This window comes from Canis lupus, chromosome 13 (genome assembly GCF_011100685.1).
Source record: "Canis lupus familiaris isolate Mischka breed German Shepherd chromosome 13, alternate assembly UU_Cfam_GSD_1.0, whole genome shotgun sequence".
Lineage (NCBI taxonomy): Eukaryota > Metazoa > Chordata > Mammalia > Carnivora > Canidae > Canis > Canis lupus.
Window position 1 is genome coordinate 36895293 of NC_049234.1, and position 19865 is coordinate 36915157.

Sequence of the window (19865 nt, forward strand, 5' to 3'; positions counted from 1 at the left end):
TAGCTTATGTTTCCCCATAAAGAACTCCCATATTTCTCATGCCATTTAGTAACCGACCTCCCCCTTCCCAAATATGCCGCCTCCGTCAGCAGCTCGCCCACGCTGGGGGTGTCCTCCGCAGCCCCCACGCCCCACACGCCACAGCCCTGCAGCCCACATGCCTCCCCCCTGCTCCGTACCCTGAGTGCCGGCAAGTGAGCTCCCCTCATGCTCAAAACTTCATCATCCTTTTCAAAATGTGTTAAGCTATTCATAGGGTTTATTTTTCTAAATTAAATTTAGAATCCATTTTCCAAGTTCCAAAAACTCCTATTGAGGGTTTTGATCAGATAATGTGTTGAATCCATAAATGAATTTAGGAAAAGTCGGCATCTGTGCAGTCTCTGGTTATCCCGCTCCCGAGAACGGCCGTATTGGTCAGCAAAGGCTACGGCAGGTGTGCATAACGAGCGGCCCCGGCAGCTCACAGCAACAGGCCCTTCACATCCTGCTCACGTGGGGAGCCTGGGGCTCTGCTGGGCTCACCCTGCCTGGGCAGCCTGGGCCTGGCCGCTGCTGCGTTCAGGGCTGTTTATGGGTCTCTTTGTTCTCTCCGCACCTGTGGACAGTCCTGGGAGGATGGAGAGAGGAGCAGGACCCCTGCGCTGCCTCTGGAGGCCTCGGCTCAGCAGGGCAGGTGCACCGTTGCTCTGCCCGCCGCTCCCGCCAGCCGAGTGGCCACGTCCACACCAGCCAGAGGGGGCGGTGACGGCAACCGTGTCCGATCTCACTGTAAGGAGCCAAGATCTGAAAACAGCCATTAATCTCCTACACAGATGCACCTCCTTATTTATCCAGATCATTTGCAAGTTAACCACGAGAGCCGCCCGTGACTCCTACCCTCCAGACCCTGCCCATTGCTGAAATGGCTCACCTGCTGTGGGCAGGGGCGGAAAAGCCAGCTGTCCCTGTTCCCGGCGGCTCCGGAGGCCACCTCACCTACACAGGGAAGTGAAACCCAGGTCCCTGCTCTGCTCCGTCAGCTCGGGGCCACGTTTTCAGGACCATGAAGTGAGCAGACTCGCATGGAGCTTGGTCCTGCAGTCAGGCCGCGCCCGTTCCAGGGCTCACTCTGCTCTGCTGTGCGTCCCCGCACATCCCACGTGAGCCCTGGGCCTCCAGCCCTCCTGCGTGTGAGTGCCAGCTCCAGACCCGGCGACTTCCAGAGGCCCTTCCCAAATCTAGGACACTTCATGCATCTGTGGTTTCTGAGTCTTTGGAAGGAGAGTCCCAGCGTGGAAAAGAGTGAGGAAACGTGCTGCTGTGGGGTGGGGGGTGCAGAGATGAGGGCCGGCGGGGGCCTGGTTGTGCATCCAGGGAATGGCGTGTGTGTGTGTGTGTGTGTGTGTGTGTGTGTGTTTGGGGGAGGTGGACAGGCAGGAAGGCTCACCGTGTTCAAGTTTTTAAGAGAAGTAATGGGGCGGAAAGAGCAGAACGGTCCTCTGTGGCTGGAAATGTCAGAACTCGGAACCAGTGTCTGGAAGACGTGCTGAACAGACTTCAAGTCAATCCGGGGAGCCAGTTCTCCCAGGCAGGGCTCCCCAGCGATGAAGCGGGCTCCCTCGGCGTGCGGCGAGGGCTCCGGGCCTGGTCAGGGCACCTGGGCACTGGCTCTGACCCGCAAGGTTGGTCTTATGACAAAATGCACCCTCTGGGTGACTCTTCTCCTTTTAAGATTGTACTTATTAGAGAGAGAGAGAGAGAGAGCACAGGCAGAGGGAGCAGCAGAGAGGGAGGGAGAAGCAGACCCGTCGCTGAGCAGGGAGCCCGATGATGCAGGACTCGATCCCAGGCCCCCGGGATCATGACCTGAGTGGAAGGGCAGACGCTTCACCCATGGAGGCCCCCAGGCGCCCCAGGGTGACTCCTCCTTTAGGTCCAGCAGCAAAAGACATCCCGGCACCTCTCCTCACCCTTTCTCCCCTTGAATGCACCCCCAACCCTGCCAGAGGGGCCCCGCGGTGGAGTCAGCCTGATGGATCCCATGTCCCAGACACCTGGGCATCAGATTCCCCAGCACGGTCTGCCTCGAGGGGCTGCAGAGAGGAGCTCCGGGGCCAGGGCGGGCAGCAGGGGCAGGAGGGAGGTGGCAGAAAGGAGAGGGACGGAGGAGGAGACCCTCCAATCCTTCCAGCCCTTGCTGGGTTCTTGGATCTGAGCTTTTCCTTCTGGCAGGGACTCGAGGGCAGACGAGCTCTGGGGCCGACACCCTGGGACACACTAGGTGTCGGCGCAGGTGATCCGAGGAGATGCCACAGCACGAAGTAGACGCGGGGAGTGGGGGGGCGGGGAGGAAGAAGGCCTCTCCCCGGAGCCAGAGCTGGCGGGCAGAGTGTCCTAAGACCCCAGCCCGGGGCGCCTCCACGTCCTTCCCCGGCCCCGGGGTCTCCCAGGTGGGCTGGAGCCAACGGTGGGTGCGGGGCGGGGGACTCCCAGGACTTGGCCTCTGGGCCTTCCCTCTGCTCTCTGCTCCCTGCCCTCGCCGGCCCGGGCAGGTCAGTGAGCTGCGGACTGGCCTTCTGAAGGGCAATCAGCAGGGAGGGCTCAGGGCAGGGGCGCCGTGCTCACACTGCTCCATCCCCTGGACTCCCCACCCCAGCGCACGCCACTGGACTCCGCCACCTGTGCTGCCTTACCTGACCCCCCCTCTGGCGGCCAGGGGGTCCCGCCCACATGCACAGAGGCCAGAGGTGCTGAGGAACCAGCAGCCTGAGGACCAGCCCTGGGCGACTGGCCAGTGGCCGTTAGCATAGCAAAACCCCGATTCTCTGGCCCTTATGCTGAGCTGATGTCACACTGTGTGCAGGATACCGTGGCCCAGAGTCGCGACTTCCACGGCCCCTTGCGTGGAAACACACCCTTGGCTGGCCGCTTCCTTCCCTGCCTCCGATCCCCTCTCCCAAGCTGGTTCCCAGACTGTCTCCCAAAGAAGGAGTGTGCACCCGGAGTCCTCGTCTCGGGCTCTGCTTCGGTGGAACCCCAACCAGGACACGGGCTGCCCGTGCACGAGTGTGGGTTGGACATGGACCAGTGCCCCCGCCTCGAGGGCAGCGACCCCTCCTGCCTCCTTACAGTGCCAAGGACAGAGCAGAGGAGTGACGCCAGTCCAGGGGCCCCTGAGCCTCGCTCCTGGCCCAGCACGTTCTCCTGAGCAGGAAACCAAGTGCTCTCTCACTCATGCTAAATGCTCAGGCCCCAGGACCCCCTGTAGGGTGCACCTCTGGGGCAGAGCCTGGGGGATGCCGCCCCCTTGGGAACACTGGGGTCTGATGCCAGTGTCATTGCTCTGGCCAGCCCCTCACCAGCCACAGCTACTGGCGTGGCCCCTGGGGAACCTGGGGAGGACGGGGTCAGGCTTACGGCTCTCTCTTCTGGCCCAAGGAGTTAAGGTGGTCCCATGAGAGCAACCCTGAGCGCCACGAGAACTCTCCACGCCCGCCCCCACGGAGCTCCCTGCCTGCCTCTGCTCACGGGGGCCCAAGCACAGCACGGCCTGGAGGACCCCATCCTGACCCTGAAGGAGTTCAGAGCCCCTCCCCACTGGCAGGGGGAGGTCGTGGGCCAGAAGAGGGGAGCCCTGGGGCTGCGGGTGTGTTTGTGCGCGGGGTGGGGGAGCCAGGGCAGTGTCCCCTGGGCTGGTAATGACAATGAGAAAGGGATAATGATTCTTCATAAGAAAGATGCCCAGCTTGTACTGAGGAGCCTGCGTGCCAAGTCTCCTTCGACTCCCTTAGCAACCCTCAGGAGCGCGTGCGAGTACCCGCCCGGCGTTCTCCACGAGAGACCGGAGGGTAAGGGATGAATTCCGAAGCTCAAGATCCCCTAAATAGCGTCAAGAGGCCAGCATTGTGTGGAAGACAGAAGGGACGTGGGACGCGCGCCGTCCTCCGGTGGCTGGCCTGGGACTTGGGGCTGCGGGCCGGTGCTCACACCTGAGGTTCTCGTGGGCTCTGCTTACCCGCGACTGGCGCTCACGTCCTCTCTTGATTCTCAGAGAAACCCCTCCGGATGGATGCCCACCCACCGCAGCGGGGATGTTCCCCTTCCGCCGCCCAAAGGTCAGTGCCCCCCCCCAGCACCACTCATGTTTCCATGGTAACCACATTTCCCTGGGAGGACTCACGGGCCTTTGTCCATCGCCTCTTGCATGCCTGCAGCCCAGCGCGGGGAAGGTGCCCGCCGACGGCCACAGCCCAGCCATGTGCACAAACAAGGTCGCTCTCGCCCCGCAGCTGCACGAGCACCTCCTCCGCGCCAGGCCCCCCGGCTGAGGTTGGATTGGCCCAGCCCCTGCCAGCAAGACAAGGACGGGCCCGTGAAAGCAGCTAGGGAGAGAGAAGGGAGGGGAACTGGCACCTGGGTTGTGCTGGTCACGCCTTATGCTTTGCTCATGGTCCATTTTATCTCCATGACCAGCATCCGAGGTGGGGACAGTCATTCTTCAAGGAACCAATAAATAAACGGGCACCTGGAGACGTTTGGTGGCTTCTGCAGAGCCTCTCAGGTCAGGACGGGAATTCAAACCAAGTGTGTCCCACCTCCAAGCACCCGATGGCCTTGATGAGGCTGGAAGGACAGGCCCATCGTGTGATATCAGCAGCACTTGGCTATCTCACGAGCCCATTCACTCACCTTGGATGGTGACGCTCCTGCTTCTCGTCAGAGCCACCTCCTGGGACTCCCAGCATGGGGTGCACCGGAGCTTGGAGAGCCTGGGGTGCCCACACACGGGGACGCTCATCTTCCCGTGAAGAACAGAGCCAGCCAAGTGGAGCTCGTGTGCTGTTGGCCGTGATGGAAACTGAAAACATTTGTGTGTTGTCCGCACTCCAGGCTGCTGCCAAACGAGTCCTCACTTTCTCTGCACTTGATGCAGGCAGCCTGGATAAACACGACCCAGACGACTTTTACTGAAATTATCCAAGTAATTGCTCTCGTTTTTGTTTTCTACATAAAATCATGTTTGCTGGACCCCAAGAGGGTGCTCAGGACCAAACTAGGTTGTGTGAAATTGAAAATATGGGAAAAACCAGACCATGGAAGCATGTAGGCTGGTTATGGGGAAACGTCAATTATAGGAAACAGATGCCCTCTACTTACAGAATATGTTATGCCAGACCAACTCCCACAAATAATGGCCATTAGGGCTGGATGAGAGGAAGATAAACTGCTGTTTGAAGGCACTGGCACATGACCAAGACGGCCAAGATCTCGTCTCCACGAGGAGGAGCAGAGCAGGTAAGGGAAAGCTGCCCCTCCGGGGACATTGGCGATTTGCTGGGCAGGGAGCTGTGGAAGGGGGTCTTGTGGGTCTGGAAAGGTCAGAGAGGAGTCGAGGACTTTCCAGGCCATCGTCTCTGGAGGAGCCAAGGTCCACGAGAAAAGAGAAGCTCACAGAAGTAAGCCCACCACTTTGAACAAATGTTTCCCTTGGAGAATTTGCAGAACCCCAGCCTCACAAGGTCGTGAGAGGGCACAAAGCAGTGGCTCCGGGCCAAGAAGCCAAGGAGCAGAGTCCCCTAGAGCATAGGAGAAAACGCCAGAGGGAAGAGCCCGCCAAGCACCCCACGTTTTCTATAGGGGCCCCTACGGTGCAGGCTGGGACCAAGGACCAATTAGAACGAGGCCACCTTGCAACACCTGAGATCCAGCCTCGTGTCCCTGCTTGGCCAGCACGGCATCCTGCTCCCACAGCTGGGAAGGAGGACATTACATCCACTCGGGTAGAAGACGGCCTCACCCAGACCCCGCAACGATGTTGCAATGTGTCAGGCATGACAACACAACTGGAAAGAAATACAAGGCCGTAGACACTGACCTACGTGTGGTCCGTGGTCCGGACACCAGTGTTCCCAGATGCTCAGTGGGGAGTCTGCTTCAGAGATTCTCTGCCCCTCTCCCTCTGCCCCTCCCCCTGCTCATGCACACACTCTCTCTCACATAAATATTTTAAGATTTTATTTATTTATTCATGAGAGACACAGAAAGAGGCAGAGACACAGGCAGAAGGAGAAGCAAGCTCCCTGCGGGGAGCCCGATGCAGGACTTGATCCCAGGACCCCAGGATCACGAACTGAGCCAAAGGCAGATACTCAACCACAGAGCCACCCAGGTGCCCCATCAAATAAATAAATAAATAAATAAATAAATAAATAAATAAATAAATCTTAAAAAAAAGAGAACTCTAGAAGTTGAGGCTCAGTCAGGAGACATAAACCATGAATCAGAACCGAGAAATCTTAATATAGACAGTTATTCATTGTTTCCAGGGGACTAGCCACCAAGATGCCCAGAGAACACTAAAGAATAGGGAGGAAGCTCTGGGGACGAGGACATGAAGGAGCGGCCTGCCAGCCTGTGGCCCCGAGCACCCTGGAGAGGCCGCGGCCGAGGTGTAGACGTCCACGGAGGGGCCACAGCCACCACCGCGAACCACCAGCACCCACTGAGCTACCAACAAAGCCGCCGCGGAGCTTCACGCCAGGAGTTCTAAATTCAGAAGGAAAGGTTCTGAAGTGGAAACCTGGTAACTCAGGAAGGGAAACAGCGACACGGAGGAGAAACGTGTGGGGGGCAATCATGAAAACTGTGTGCCTAGTATGTACGGGAAATAAAAATAGGAGGACTTCCCAACTTCCCCCAATGGCAGGATAGCTCCAGTTTGACTAACCCTTCTGTCCTAACAATGATAAATCTTAGAGAAAATATGTAAACAACTGTTTCTCTAAAAGTAAAAATAAATAAATAAAATCAACACACAAAACCCAGTTTCATTTCCATACACGATGAACAATCTGAAAAGAACGTCACACAAACAATCCCACTTAAAATGGCATCAAAAGAATTAAAACCCTTGGAATTGACTTAACCAAGGAGGTGAAAGTTATGTACAATGAAAACTTTGGAACTCTGCTGTAAGGAATTAAAGATCCAAATAAGTGGGAACACATCCCTAGGTCATAGGATCACAAGACTAAGTACGGCTGAAATGTCCGTATTACCCAAAGTGATCTGCAGATCGGGTGCAAAGCCTACCAAAATCCCAATGACTTTTTTTTTTCCAGAAATACGAAATCTAATCCTAGAATTCATACAGAATCTCAGTCAAAACAATCCTTAACAGAAAAAACAAAACTGGAGACTCAGACTCCCTGATTTCAAAACTTGTTGTAAAGCTACAATAATCAAAACAGCTTGGTGTTGGCATAAAGACAGATGTATAGACCCACGGGATGGGTCAGCAACAATGATTAAATCCAGGGAAAATACAGAAACCACTGTTGGAGGGCACTGGAGAGGCACCCAAAGCAGAACCGACCAGACACAGCCCACAGTAAGGGCATCTGCCTGGACAGGCTCACAGTCCATCTGGCTCTTCTCCTGCGGGAATGAATCCCCAGCCCTCAGGGCACAATCACAATCGGATTAGAGCTCAAGAGGAAATCCTAGGTCTTACTGGGCTGGGAAGTCAGACGTCAACATTTAGGCCTGCCAGGGAGGCTGGAAATTGAAGGAGAAAATCCTAATTGATTTTCTCTGTATGCAAACTCCCATCAAATCCTTGACTCCTTCACCGCATGTCGAAGGAGCACCACCTAAACCAGAGGTGCAAGGCTGGAGGGACTGAGCGCCCGGCGCTGGACAAGAACCCTCTGAGGGTCTTGATGAGCATCTTGAGCTCTCGCCCGAGACCCCAGCAGGGGCTTGGGCTTCAGGACCACATCTTACACTGACGTCTGTACCCAACGGCACAACCATAGGACCAAGATGGTATACCAGTAATTTGATTACCTTCCAGAAGAAAATTTAACACTCTTAGACGAGATAACAGAATCTGGAGAATCTACGGCTCATCATCCATAGTGTCAATTATGAAAACAGATTACCAAAGTGGGGGGCAGGGGAGCTGCGGAAATGGGGGAGCTGTTGTTTAAAGGCACACACACCTGGAGTTGGTAGATGAGTAGTCCCAGAGCTCAAATGCAGAGCACAGGGGTCACAGTCAACAATACTGTATCTTAAGCTTCAAAGTTGCTAAGAGACTAGATCTTAATTGTTCCTGGCACAAAAAAAGAAATGATAATTACGTGACATGATAGAGGTGTTAGCTAATGCTATGGTGGTAATCATATTGCAAAGCATACATGCATCAAGCCAAGAGGTTGCACACTTCAAACGTACGCAGTGTCACGTGTCAATTGTATTTCAATTAAAAAACAAAAGCAAACCAAAGTGATCAGACATGAGATGAAGCAGGATTTTGTCATACGAGGTCAAAAGGAAAAAATCGTTAATAAAAACAGATCCATGCGTGGTCTATATGTTGAAGCTAGAAAGAAAGAGCTTTAAAATATCTGTGATAACTGTTAAAATATCTGTAGGTAAAAGTGTATCTAATGAGTGAAGAGATTGGGAGTTTTTAGGAGAGCTATCGAAACTCTACAAGCCCATGGAAAAGTTCACCTGACTCTAAAAACGGGGCAGGGGGGATGGGGGGAAGACCATCAAACTTGAAGTCGGGTTATTGTTTGGAATTTTGTTGTCGTTGTTCAGAATTGCTATGGGTTTGAATACACTAAAGTATGGTGGAAAACAAAAATCGGACCACCATTCACCTACAGGGCAGCAGGAAGTGAGGCAGTGTGGGTGACTGAGAGTGGAGAAGAAGGCATATTGGGTCCCTAGTATCTGAAATTTTCTAAATGCAATTAAGACATCATTCTATCCAACCAAGAAGCTGCTCAAAACCAAGCAAATTAAACACAAAGGAAAACGCAGTCGGGCACGCTGTGGCGAAGAGCATCATGGCAGAAGGGAAGGTGGGGAAGGTGCCCGACAGGAGACAGTGACACTAGAGACAAAGGCAAAGACAAAAATGCTGCTGGAGCATCAGCAGAAACACTGGGGCCAGAGTTCATGGGGATGCCACCTTTGAGTGGCAACCAAGAATTCCAAAGCTTTCCAAGGTGGGGGTCAGAGAAAGATACGTTCATACAGATGAAAGCTGAGCGTCTCCACTGGAACGAAGAGAAGCTGTCCTCCCGCTACAGGAAAGGAGGTCACGCTGCAAGTGGTCAGCGTGTAGGTAAATAAGGCGACTGTTTCCTTAAATCCTTGGAACGTCAGTTGGCAGATAGTAAGCAAAAGAGACAACAGAATTAAAATATTATCCTTTGCAACTCAAAATGAATTACTGGGCACAGGCATTAAGCATCTGTGGCCGCTGACGTGGCGAAGGGAGATACCATCAGAAATCATGGACCTTGTGTCTGTCCAAACACCAAATAATGTCTTCAGACAGAGATTAAGCCTGAGTCTGACCCCATCTCTGAGTCCAGCAGTCAATATGCAGCACGTACAAAGGGCAGGGCCACGTGCTGGGGATGCTATCAGCAAAATCCAGACTGCGGGAGAGTCTGGAAGTCAAAGGGAGGGGAATGAGAAAAATAGGAGGGACTCACGGAATAAAAGGAACACAAAGGACATGTCACATTTTAAAAATTCAGCAAGACTCAGCTATAACATGCAGGGTTTCACCTTGAATGATAAAACTGGGTTTTATAAAAGATGTCATTACTATGAAAATCAGGGTAGTGGTTACTTGTGGGAGCAGGAGACGTGGCTGAGGCGGGGCTCAGGGACCGGGCTCCCTGCGGCTGACCACGTTCCGTCTCTCAACCTGGCAGGCAGGTGGTGACCGGGGCGCTTATCTAGGAACGCGTTGTGAACTATGCATTTCTTTTGTGTGATGTTCTGTATCTGTATTTTGTTTGACAATAAAACTACCTTTATAAAAGTACTAACAGGGGATCTCTAGGTGGCTCAGCGGTTTAGTGCCTGCCTTCAGCCCAGGGTGTGATCCTGGAGTCCCAGGATCGAGTCCCATAGCGGGCTCCCTGCATGGAGCCTGCTTCTCCCTCTGCCTGTGTCTCTCTGCCTCTCTCTCTCTCTCTCTCTCATGAATAAATAAATAAAATCTTTAAAAAAATAAAAATAGAAGTACTAACAATCTAGTGCAGGTTTAAACCCTGTGTACAAGTAAGATGACATGCATGCATGCAATTAGGGGAAATGACCGAAATGCAGGCTGAGGCAAGAATGGGAATTAGAACAGCTCCTAGGGCTCACCCAGGGCAGGGGAAGTTGGGCGTCTTTCTTGTTCCAACAGTCAGCCTGCAAGACCTCGTGGTTCATCGGTGTCCAGAAATCTGACCTCAGTCACGGAGAATGATTATCTCTAGACCAGATGTGACCGACTGGTCCAGACTAACAAAATAAAAAACCCGAAAGTATGAAACTACTTCTGATAATGCAACAAGGACAAAGCTCAAAAATGTTTATAGAAACACCAAAATATTCAGCACCCAAAACCTGAAATCCACAGTGAGACCAGGAGAAGATTGAACATAGCAAGTCGTGATGTAGACGATATGGAAGGACCACACTGAGCCTCTAGAGGTGTAAACCGCTGCGTCGAATGAGGGTGGGAGAGGGGACACAGAAAGCAACTGCAGAGAGACAGCATCCTTCAAAAGGCAGATTAAACCTAATATTATCAATAACTAAATGTCCTCAACACCCCCATGAAAAGGCAAGGATTTTCAGATTGGATAAAGAAACAGACCCAACCTCATGCTGCCCGCAACATGCTGCCCGGTCTAAGTAGAAAGAAGCAAAAGGACGAACAAGGTGATGGAAGATGGCATGCCGCGCTGGCACCCGTCCAAACAAACGAGCTGCAGTAGCCGCCAGCGTCAGACGGAGCAGATTTCAGAGCAAAGAGTGTTGCTAGCGATTTAAAACCTCATTTCAAATGATAAAGGGGTCAGCTCATCAAGAGGACATAACAGTCCTGCATGTTTATGCACTTACTCACAGAGGTTCAGAGTGCACAGAGCAGAAACCGTTAGAAACACGGGGAAAATAGACAAATCCACAAAAACGGTGCATTTTAAACACCTGCCTTTCAATTACTGGTGGAAGGAGCACAGTGAATCGGTAAGGACACGGAAGACTTGCAAAGCGAAAGACTTGGCCTGAGTGACATTTATCAAATACATTCTCAAGTGCGCATGGAATGTTTTTACCAAGACAGGACCGCATTCCGGGCCGTTAAAACAAGACCTCGATGCATTAAGAGGGTTCGGGTCATATAAAGTATGTGCTGTGACCACAATGGACTTAAATTAGAAATCGATAGTAAAAAGATTTCTGGAACGTGCCCAAATATTTGGAAAGCTAAATAACACACTTGCAAATAACCCGTACATCAGCGGAGAAACCCAAAGGGAAATTAGGAAGTATTTTGAACTGAATGAAAGCTAAAACAGAGCACATCAGAATCTGTAAAATGCCACTAACATGTTAGGAGGAGGGAAATTTATAGCTTACAGACCAACATTAGAAGAGGAGAGGGCTTTCGAATCAAAGCTCTCTGTTTTCACCTGAAAGAGCCAGCAGATGAGCGTGGAGGAGACTGGGAATTAGGGAGAAGTCAGGCAGTGAGGTACGGAAAAGGAATCAACCAAGTTGGGGGCAGGAAGAGGGTAGAGAGTGTCCATGGGACCAAACACTGATTTTTTTTTAAAAGAAGATTATTAAAATCGGCAAGGCTCTAACCAGACCGATCAGGAAAATAGAGAAGGCAATTATCGATACGGGAAATGAGAAAGAGGACATCACTACAGATGTCACAGATATGAAAGGGATGATCAAAAAATACTGTGAACAGGATGCCAATAAATGTGACCACTTGGATAAAATGCACAAATTCTTTAAATACACAAATCACACAAGTTCTCTGAAGAGAAAATAACTGGCACAGCCCTTTATCTCTTTCTTTAAAAAATGAATTTGCAGGTCAAAAGTCTTTTCACAAAGAAAACTTATCATTTTGGACCAAGTGCCACATTCGGTGTGGGAAACACAGTCTTTTTAAGAAATGATGCTGGGCCAATTGGATGCCTATATTGGGCGAAAACGCTGGCCCTCCCCTGACATCGTTTTGAACATTGTTTACAAACTGCATCAGAACACCAGCTCCAGTGGTATCTCGGGCATAAATGTGAAGAATGAAGCAGTAAAACTTCCAGAAAGTGACATAGGGCACTTTCTTCATGACCCCGAGCAGCCACTAACCATAAAAGAAAAGATGAATGCATTATATTCTGTTAGAATGAAGAATTTACGTCCATCAAGAGACTTATATTCAGAATATATTTAAAAGAGAACGTCTATAAATCAAGTGGAAAAACACAAACCGCCCAATTTTTCCTTTAAAAAAATGGCACAAATAGCTCCAACAGGAACTTCACAGAGATAGTACTGAACTGGACAGTAAACCAGTATACTCGGTCTCATTAGTCATCAGGAAAATGTACGTTAAAATCACAAAATAGTACCACTACACAAGATGGCCAATTTTTTTAAAAAAGATTTTTATTCATTTATTTGGGAGAGAGAGCACAAGCAGGGGGAGGGGCAGAGGGAGAGGGAGAAGAGGTTCCATGCGGAACAGGGATCCCGACCTGGGGATCCACCCCAGGACCCTGAGATCATGACCCGAGCCGAAGGCAGACGACACTTCACCCCCTGAGCCACCCAGGCGCCCCTGAGAATGGTCAAATTTTTAAATACTAAATGTTGGCAATGATGTGAAGTAACTAAAAATACACAGCCCGTTGGAGGGTAAATCAGTACAGCCACTTTGAAGAAGTATCTGCTGGTGCCTACGGCAGCTGAGCCTACATCCTCTGTGACCACACTTCCAGTCCTTGATATCTACCCAGCAGAGACGTTGTGTATATTTATCGGAAGATATGCACATGAAGATTTATAGCAGTTCTAATTATAATAACCACAAAATAGAAATGATAATATTGTCCAACAGTAGGCTGGATAAATAACCCTCTGTGTAGTCATATATGAGTAACACAGTGAAACAAGGAAGAGCGTCTGAATGCACGGATGACTCACAAACATAATGTCGGGAGAAAGAAGCCAGTACAAAAGGCTACATACTATAGGATTCAATTTATGGGAAGTTCCGAAGTTCTAACTTAGTATGTGATGCCGGCGTGGTGGCTGCCTTTGGGGCGGTAATGGGAAGGAAGCCTTCCGGGTGCTGGTGAAGCTCTATTTCTCCATCTGGCTGGTGGTTACCTGCATGAATTTGCTTTGTGAAGTCTTACCAACCTGTGACTCACTTGTGATTCACGCATTTCTTTTTTTCTGAATGTGTGTGTATTCCACTTACATAAAATGCCAGGTAGGTGTGCGAAATAGACGACCGTGGAAATCCCATCTGGGCAGCGCTGGTGCCGCACCAGGGGCTGCGTACTGCCATCTGGAGATTTGAGTTCAAACTCTGGTTCTGCAGTCGCTAGCCCCAAACTGTGGGGACGCCATGGGGGCTTCCTTGATCTCAGGGGCCCGTCTTCCTGCCCCATTTCAAGGTGGTTTGAGGTTGAGTAGATAACCTTCAGTTTTGCTCCAAATGCAACGCCTGGTGTTTAGACGTGCTAAAATAACAGCGGGGCCAAGACGCACCCAGGTCGGGTGGCTCCTTCTCTGCTCCCTGAGCACCTGGAGCCAGCCCCCTGCACCTGGAGCCAGCCCCCCGCTCCCAGCCTGGACAGAAGCTGCTGCCTGGAGAGTCCTGTTTCCTCAGTTTGCTATAAATGCCTTGGAGCAGATACTGGTCTCCTCGCCAGGTGCAGCATCCCACCTCGCGGAGGCCCCCTGATATGTGGGGTCAGCGCATGCAGGTGACAGGATAGATCCCAACCACTTAAACCCAGACGACGTGTCTCCTCCACCCGAAAACATCGATCCTCACCCGCCTCCCCGAGACTCCTCTTTTCCACTCAACTTTGCAGCAGAGAGCATGGGAGCTAATGGGCTTTTGCAGCTTCACATCCAACATACTAATTATAGTTCAAAGAACCACGTGCCGATTTAAGCATTTTTCTTTTACCACGTTTCCTGATCTTCAGGAAGGACTAATTAAAAACTTTTTTCTGTTGTTGCTTGTCTGACAGTTTTGCCAATTTGCAGTCTGACGTACGGAGCTAATCAGAAGAGAAGGCCGTCAGCAGATCCCCTCTGTCTGAAGTTCTGGGGCCCGGGGATGCCAGGAGGACGTGGTGCATCAGAGATAAATCAGCCCGTAGGAAAAGATTCAGTAAACATCGACAGGGCCACTCACTGCTGGGCAGGGTGCCAGCCGTAGACAGGGAACGAGACGTGGTCTAACCAGTGACGCCTCACTTACCGTCTGCAGGCAACGTGCACCAGCAGGTGTGAGTGTGATGGGCCTCACCCGCCCCTGCCCCCAGGACACGGAGGCCCTCTGAATCTAGGGACTCAGACTCAGTCTCTCCAGCACCTTGCAGCGAACCTCATTTCCTACACGGAGAACCAAAAGCCCAGAGCTCAGGTGGCACATGGGGCCCTCGCGGCCACAGAGAGCAGAGGTAGATCGGACTCTGCTCAAATTGGAGCTCAAACTCCATGATGCAACATCCAGTGAAGTCATAGGACTGGGGAAGGGGTCACAGATCTTTATCACAGGAGCACCAGATGCGGTTCTTTCTACCCAAGGACGGTGTCCTCTCCCTATAAGTAGGGTATGCATGCACACACACACCTCCCAACTCTCTGCACACACACACACACACACACACACACACACAGACCTCCCATCTCCCTACAGAAGACTGATTCTGACCACAATACGAGAAGAGAGGAACAGAGTGCAAGCCCTTCCTCTACGAAACATTTCCAACCACATAGTCAGCCCCAGCCTAACCCTCAGTTAACAGATTCTAGGCTGATTTGGAGGGTTCAGAGCCCCTATGAATCCCTCCTGCAGCTGACACCTGATGCCCGACTCTGTGCCATCTGCCATGTACTCCTGTAGCTTCCCCTCCCCTCGGTCACCTGCACGTCCACGAGAAGGGCTGTGCTGGGAAGGCGGCCACTGGCTCTGCAGTGCTGGGGGCGCAGCCGGGGAGCCACGGTCTTAGGGCCGGGGCAACGACACAATAATACCCACTCACAGCATAATTTCTGGAAGAGCTCGTCTGTGCTTCTGCCACTGAAAGAGCTTCTAGAAGCACAAAGGCTGTAAGAATGGCCCTTGCCCTCAGTGTTTGTTCAAGAAGGGAAGCACTTACATGGACACAATGATGACGGGTCGTGTGGAATCGGGTTCGAGATGCGGGAGCCTGAAATGCCTTCGTGGGGAAGTCCTAAAGGACGAATGAGAGCCAGCCAAGGAAAGTGAGGGAGAGAAAGAGTTCTTTGGGAAGAGGGATCAGTGGTCCCAGGAAGGCAGGGAGGCAGGAGAGCGCACGGTGCCCAAGAGCTGGGGCGGGTGAGACGGGAGGCCGGAGAGCAGGGCCACAGCTGCCACCAGGGTCCACGACTTAGCCTTTGTTCTGGAAGCAGGAAAAACTGTAGGCGTTCATCGGTGTGAGGGCACAGTCAGAATTACCACTTGACGGCCGCACTGGCCTTGGTGTGGGGAGTACTCTTCTTGGGAATAAAACTTGAGGAGGGGCGGTGAGCAGGCCGTCGCTGTCGTCAGGACGGGGGTCAGTGGTGGCCTTGCCCACAGTGGAGGCAGAGGGTGGAGACAAGCAGACGGATTCCGTGCACAGTTCAGAGGTCGATGTGATGGAATCTGGGTGAGAAGCCGACCTGGGGATGAGGGAGAAGGAAGAGACTTGGGTTTCTGACTTGACAAGTGGGTGCGTGCGTGGGAGGGGATGAGATTGGGATTCAAGAGGAAGAATGGAGACAGGGGCTTCTGGGGACTCGGTGGACACAGGAGGAGTGGTTTGGGGGAGCAATCCTGGCCCCTGGGGCGAGGGGCATGTGTATGCAGTTGATCCTTCCCCACCTCGCCCAGGCTCCTCCCTTTTATTCCTCTGAATCGAGGCTTGCCTTTGTCCCTTTGGGTACCGCCTTCTGGCATAGTTAGGAACGTCCTCAGGAGTCTCACAAATGCCCTTTTATTTTAGAAAACATCTGGTCTTTTTTCTGATTGGAATTTAGGAATACAGTGAATGCTGAGTCTTCACCGCAGTGGGTGAGTAGGATTTGTGCAAACCTGGTTGGGAAAAGATTGATTTGGATGATATTTGCCGGTATTAGGGCCAGAGACCCAAGAGTGTCTGAATCTTGCCATGCCAACCTCCTCCTCAGTTCATTCCCCCAACAAGATTCTCGAGGAAGACACCACAGTGAGCCACAGGAAACCACTGCATGGACTGCAGCCTAATATATGCGAGGAAACAAAGTGATTTCTTATAATTTATAATTAACTGAAGCCACTGCAGATTCTCTGGTAAAAGGCAGATATAGAACATCACACAGGACCAGATGCTGACGCCAGGCTCCTTCTCGTCCTAAGCTCTTGGGGCCTCATCCCTGTGTCCAGCCACATGGTACGGTATGCTTGCAAAGAGAGGGAGCTGGTCAGGTGACGTTCAACATTCTGCACATGTTAGGCCCGACCCTGAGAAGTAGAGACCTCTGAGTGACATTTTTAAAAAATATTTTATTTATTTATTCATGAGAGACAGAGAGAGAGAAACAGAGACACAGGCAGAGGAAGAAGCAGGCCTGGAGGGAGCCCGACATGGGACTCAATCCCGGGTTTCCAGGATCATGCCCTGGGCCAAAGGCAGGCATAGATGGGGTGGTAAGAGGTCTCTTTCCTTATGATCACCCAATTATTGCTGCCATATAATGGGGAGACCCATTTTGGTAATTAGTGGGATGCTTGCAACACAGATGCTGAAAGAACCTTGATCTAGAATGGGAGTCCCTGATTGATCAGGGGTGTGTATGTGCACACATGCACAACACGACACACAGAGAAAAAGCCATCGAGACCTCGATAACAAGCATCTCTGGGGTAGCAGCCCCACTTAAAGGTTAGCTCTACTTGTCAGAGCTTGTTTGGATCCATTAAGCAACAGGCACCAAGATGGGGTTAGATGTGCAGGACATTTATTGGGGGAAACATCTGTGAAAGATCTTTTTGTTGGCCAAGGAAAGGTTAGAGAAGGGGTACAGAAGCTCTTTTGCAGATTTGTCACCTGTAAAGGAAAAGAGAGATGTGAAAGGATAGGGCGCCTCGGTGCAAATGCAGTGGGAAGAGGGAAATTGCCGGATGCATCACTCATGCTTCATGCAGCAGGACATCTGAGCAGCACAGTTTATGGCCATCACCCCATCTCCCCTGAAGAAGTTCACTGGTCCCCACAGAGGATGTGAGTGGCTGATGAAAAAGCATTCAGCTGGGGGAAAGCTATTGATGATGTTTAATGTGCAAAGGGACTGAGCACATTTGCACTTTATGAAAATTGATTCTTTCGAGGTGAATTTGAGGCCCTGCATTAAACCTCCTTCCATGGCACCCAACACAAAATGGAGCTTCCCCACGTCTCTTCCAGCTGGGCGGACTGACCCCTGTAGTTATCTTGTTCCCTGCAGAGCTCAGGAAAGCCATTAAGGAAGGGGGCGGGAGAAGCGACCTTCCTGTAGCGGGTGGTTAAGGTCTTGAAGTGCAGAAGGGCACGAAGGAGACCTGGATTCTAATCCTGACTCAGCCCCTTCCCCTCACGGACTGCTCACACCTGTATGCACCAAACTCCCCTGAGTCACGTGGAAAGAATGGCATTCCCAGCACTCACCTCCAGGGTGGCCCTGATCACTAGACCCAATGACCTATGAGCACTGCCTCGCAGCGCACCTGGCGTGTTGTGAGCTCTGCGTGGAGAGAACTGACCTCTCCCGTCCTCCCATTCTCCTTTCCCCTATATTCCATTCTGCCCAGTATAGACGACATCCAATAAATCAGGTGATGTTCATGATTTAATGGGTGATAAAATAGCAATTAAATATACAGACTGATGTAGTTAAATGCCAAGCCATAAATCGTGAGTTGAACACCTCCTCTGGGCACAGGAGTGTGGAGTGTAATCTCAGCGGAAGCCAAGTCGCGTCAGCACCATGGACAGCGCGCCCGGGCGGTGCCAAGGCCCAGGTGTGCGACCGGGGGCCAAGGCAGGGCTACATTTGACTGTCCTTGAGCACCAGCCCTCTGTTTCTTGGGGCCACCCGGCCATATCTTGCCTCTATCCTACCGCCATCATCATCATCACATTTCTGCACCCGACTGAATCACAAGATTCTGTTATAAACGTCTTTCTTATACACGGAATGAGTGTGTGAATGTGGAATACATAGGAATATCCCCGTGCACGTGCACACCGAGATGGGCCCTCCCTCCCTCCATGTCCAGGACGCCCCTCGCCGATCACCTCTATTTGTTTCCACTCCTCCTCCTTCCGTTATCACCTGGAATCCCCCCGGAGTTTGCTCCCCCCATTGGGCCAGAGCAGCCCCTGTGACGTCTTCATGTGGCGAAATGCAAGGATGGTTTCTCACCTCCGCTGCAGGCAGCCCGCCTCTTCTCCTCCTATGGCGGCCAGGGCACCACGCAGACTTGCCCTCCTCCTCCTTCCTTGGTCTCTCTCTCACACCGTCCTCTCCTGCTTTCCCTCCACTCTCCTGCCTGTAGGTACTGCCATTCTCCTGGATTCACCGTCAGGTCGGTTCTTTTCTCCAAACTCACTTCCTAACCAAAATCATCGCCCCAGCCCAGTTTTGTTTTGCTTTTTTTTTCTCTAAATGCGATTCCTATGTCCAGATGTCTAACACTTCGGTGTCTTAAAAGACACTCAAACCCAAAGTGACCGTGGCCACACAGTGTGTCTCCATCACCAAAATATCTGTTCTACATTCTTTCCCATCTTTGTGAAGGGCAGCTATGTTCAACATTTTCTTATCTTAAACACTGTAGAGGTGGTTTTGATTCCTCTCTTCACATCACACCTTATATCCAACTCAGAAAAAAATGTTTCCACCTTACTTTTAAAATAGATCCCAAATGTGAAATCACTGCCCATTACTTGTCTGCCAGCACATTTGCCCACCCACCATCACTTCACCTGGATTATGGCATCTGCATCCCCTCCTCCCATCAGTCTATTCTCCACACAGGATGATCACGTCTCATCTCACTCTACTCAAACCCTCCAATGGCTCCCATTTCACTCACAATAAGACCCTAACTCCCTACAACTACTTAAGAAGTTCTACATGGTCTGAAATGCCGGCTCCTGCACATGTAATTTCTCCAAAATCATATCCTATCACTCTTTCTGTTGCCCTCTCCTCTCCAGCCACACTCCCACCTCAGGGCCTTTTCCTTGCTGGCCTCTGTCTTGAACGTCCATGGCTCCCTCTCTGTCTCCAGAGACAATGTTCAAACGTTCTCTCCTCAGATGCCTTGCCTGAGCACCGTATTGTGACATAGCACCTTCCACAATTATTCTCTTTACCTTATAGCATTTGTCACCTGGCATATTCTTTACTTACCTTTTGCTCTCCCCACTTGAAGGCAAACCCCATGAGGGCAAAGACTGTCTTCCTTGTTCACTATCCTGGGCTCAGTACTTGGTCCATAACACTTGTTGGAGGAGAAAAAAAGAAAGAGAGAGAGAGAGAGAGAAAGGGGGAGGGAAGAAGGAAGGAAGGAAGGAAGGAAGGAAGGAAGGAAGGAAGGAAGGAAGGAAGGAAGAAAGGAAGGAAGGAAGGAAAGAAGGAAGAGGAATAAATGAATTTTGGCATAGGTCGACTCCGATATTTGGTATCAAATACCAGGAAATCAGAGACCAATTCTGACTTATTTTCACATCCCCTTGGGACCTGCTACATGATATACAGTATAGATTTGGAAATGATTGCTC

At 51.4% G+C, this 19865-nt stretch overlaps 1 long non-coding RNA gene across 4 annotated transcripts; it reads right to left on the reverse strand.

The window, feature by feature from the left end:
- Window positions 1-263: 263 nt before the first annotated feature.
- LOC111098579 lies at window positions 264-19358 on the reverse strand. 4 transcript variants are annotated; one of them, XR_005368840.1, is made up of 4 exons: window positions 18502-19358; window positions 15216-15741; window positions 1430-4920; window positions 264-1297 (listed from the first exon to the last, which is right to left on the reverse strand). It is a non-coding gene; the product is annotated as an uncharacterized LOC111098579 (long non-coding RNA). The 4 variants fall into 4 exon arrangements; XR_005368839.1 differs by having other exon boundaries at window positions 264-1300; XR_005368841.1 differs by having other exon boundaries at window positions 264-786; window positions 914-4920.
- Between the last annotated feature and the right edge of the window lie 507 nt (window positions 19359-19865).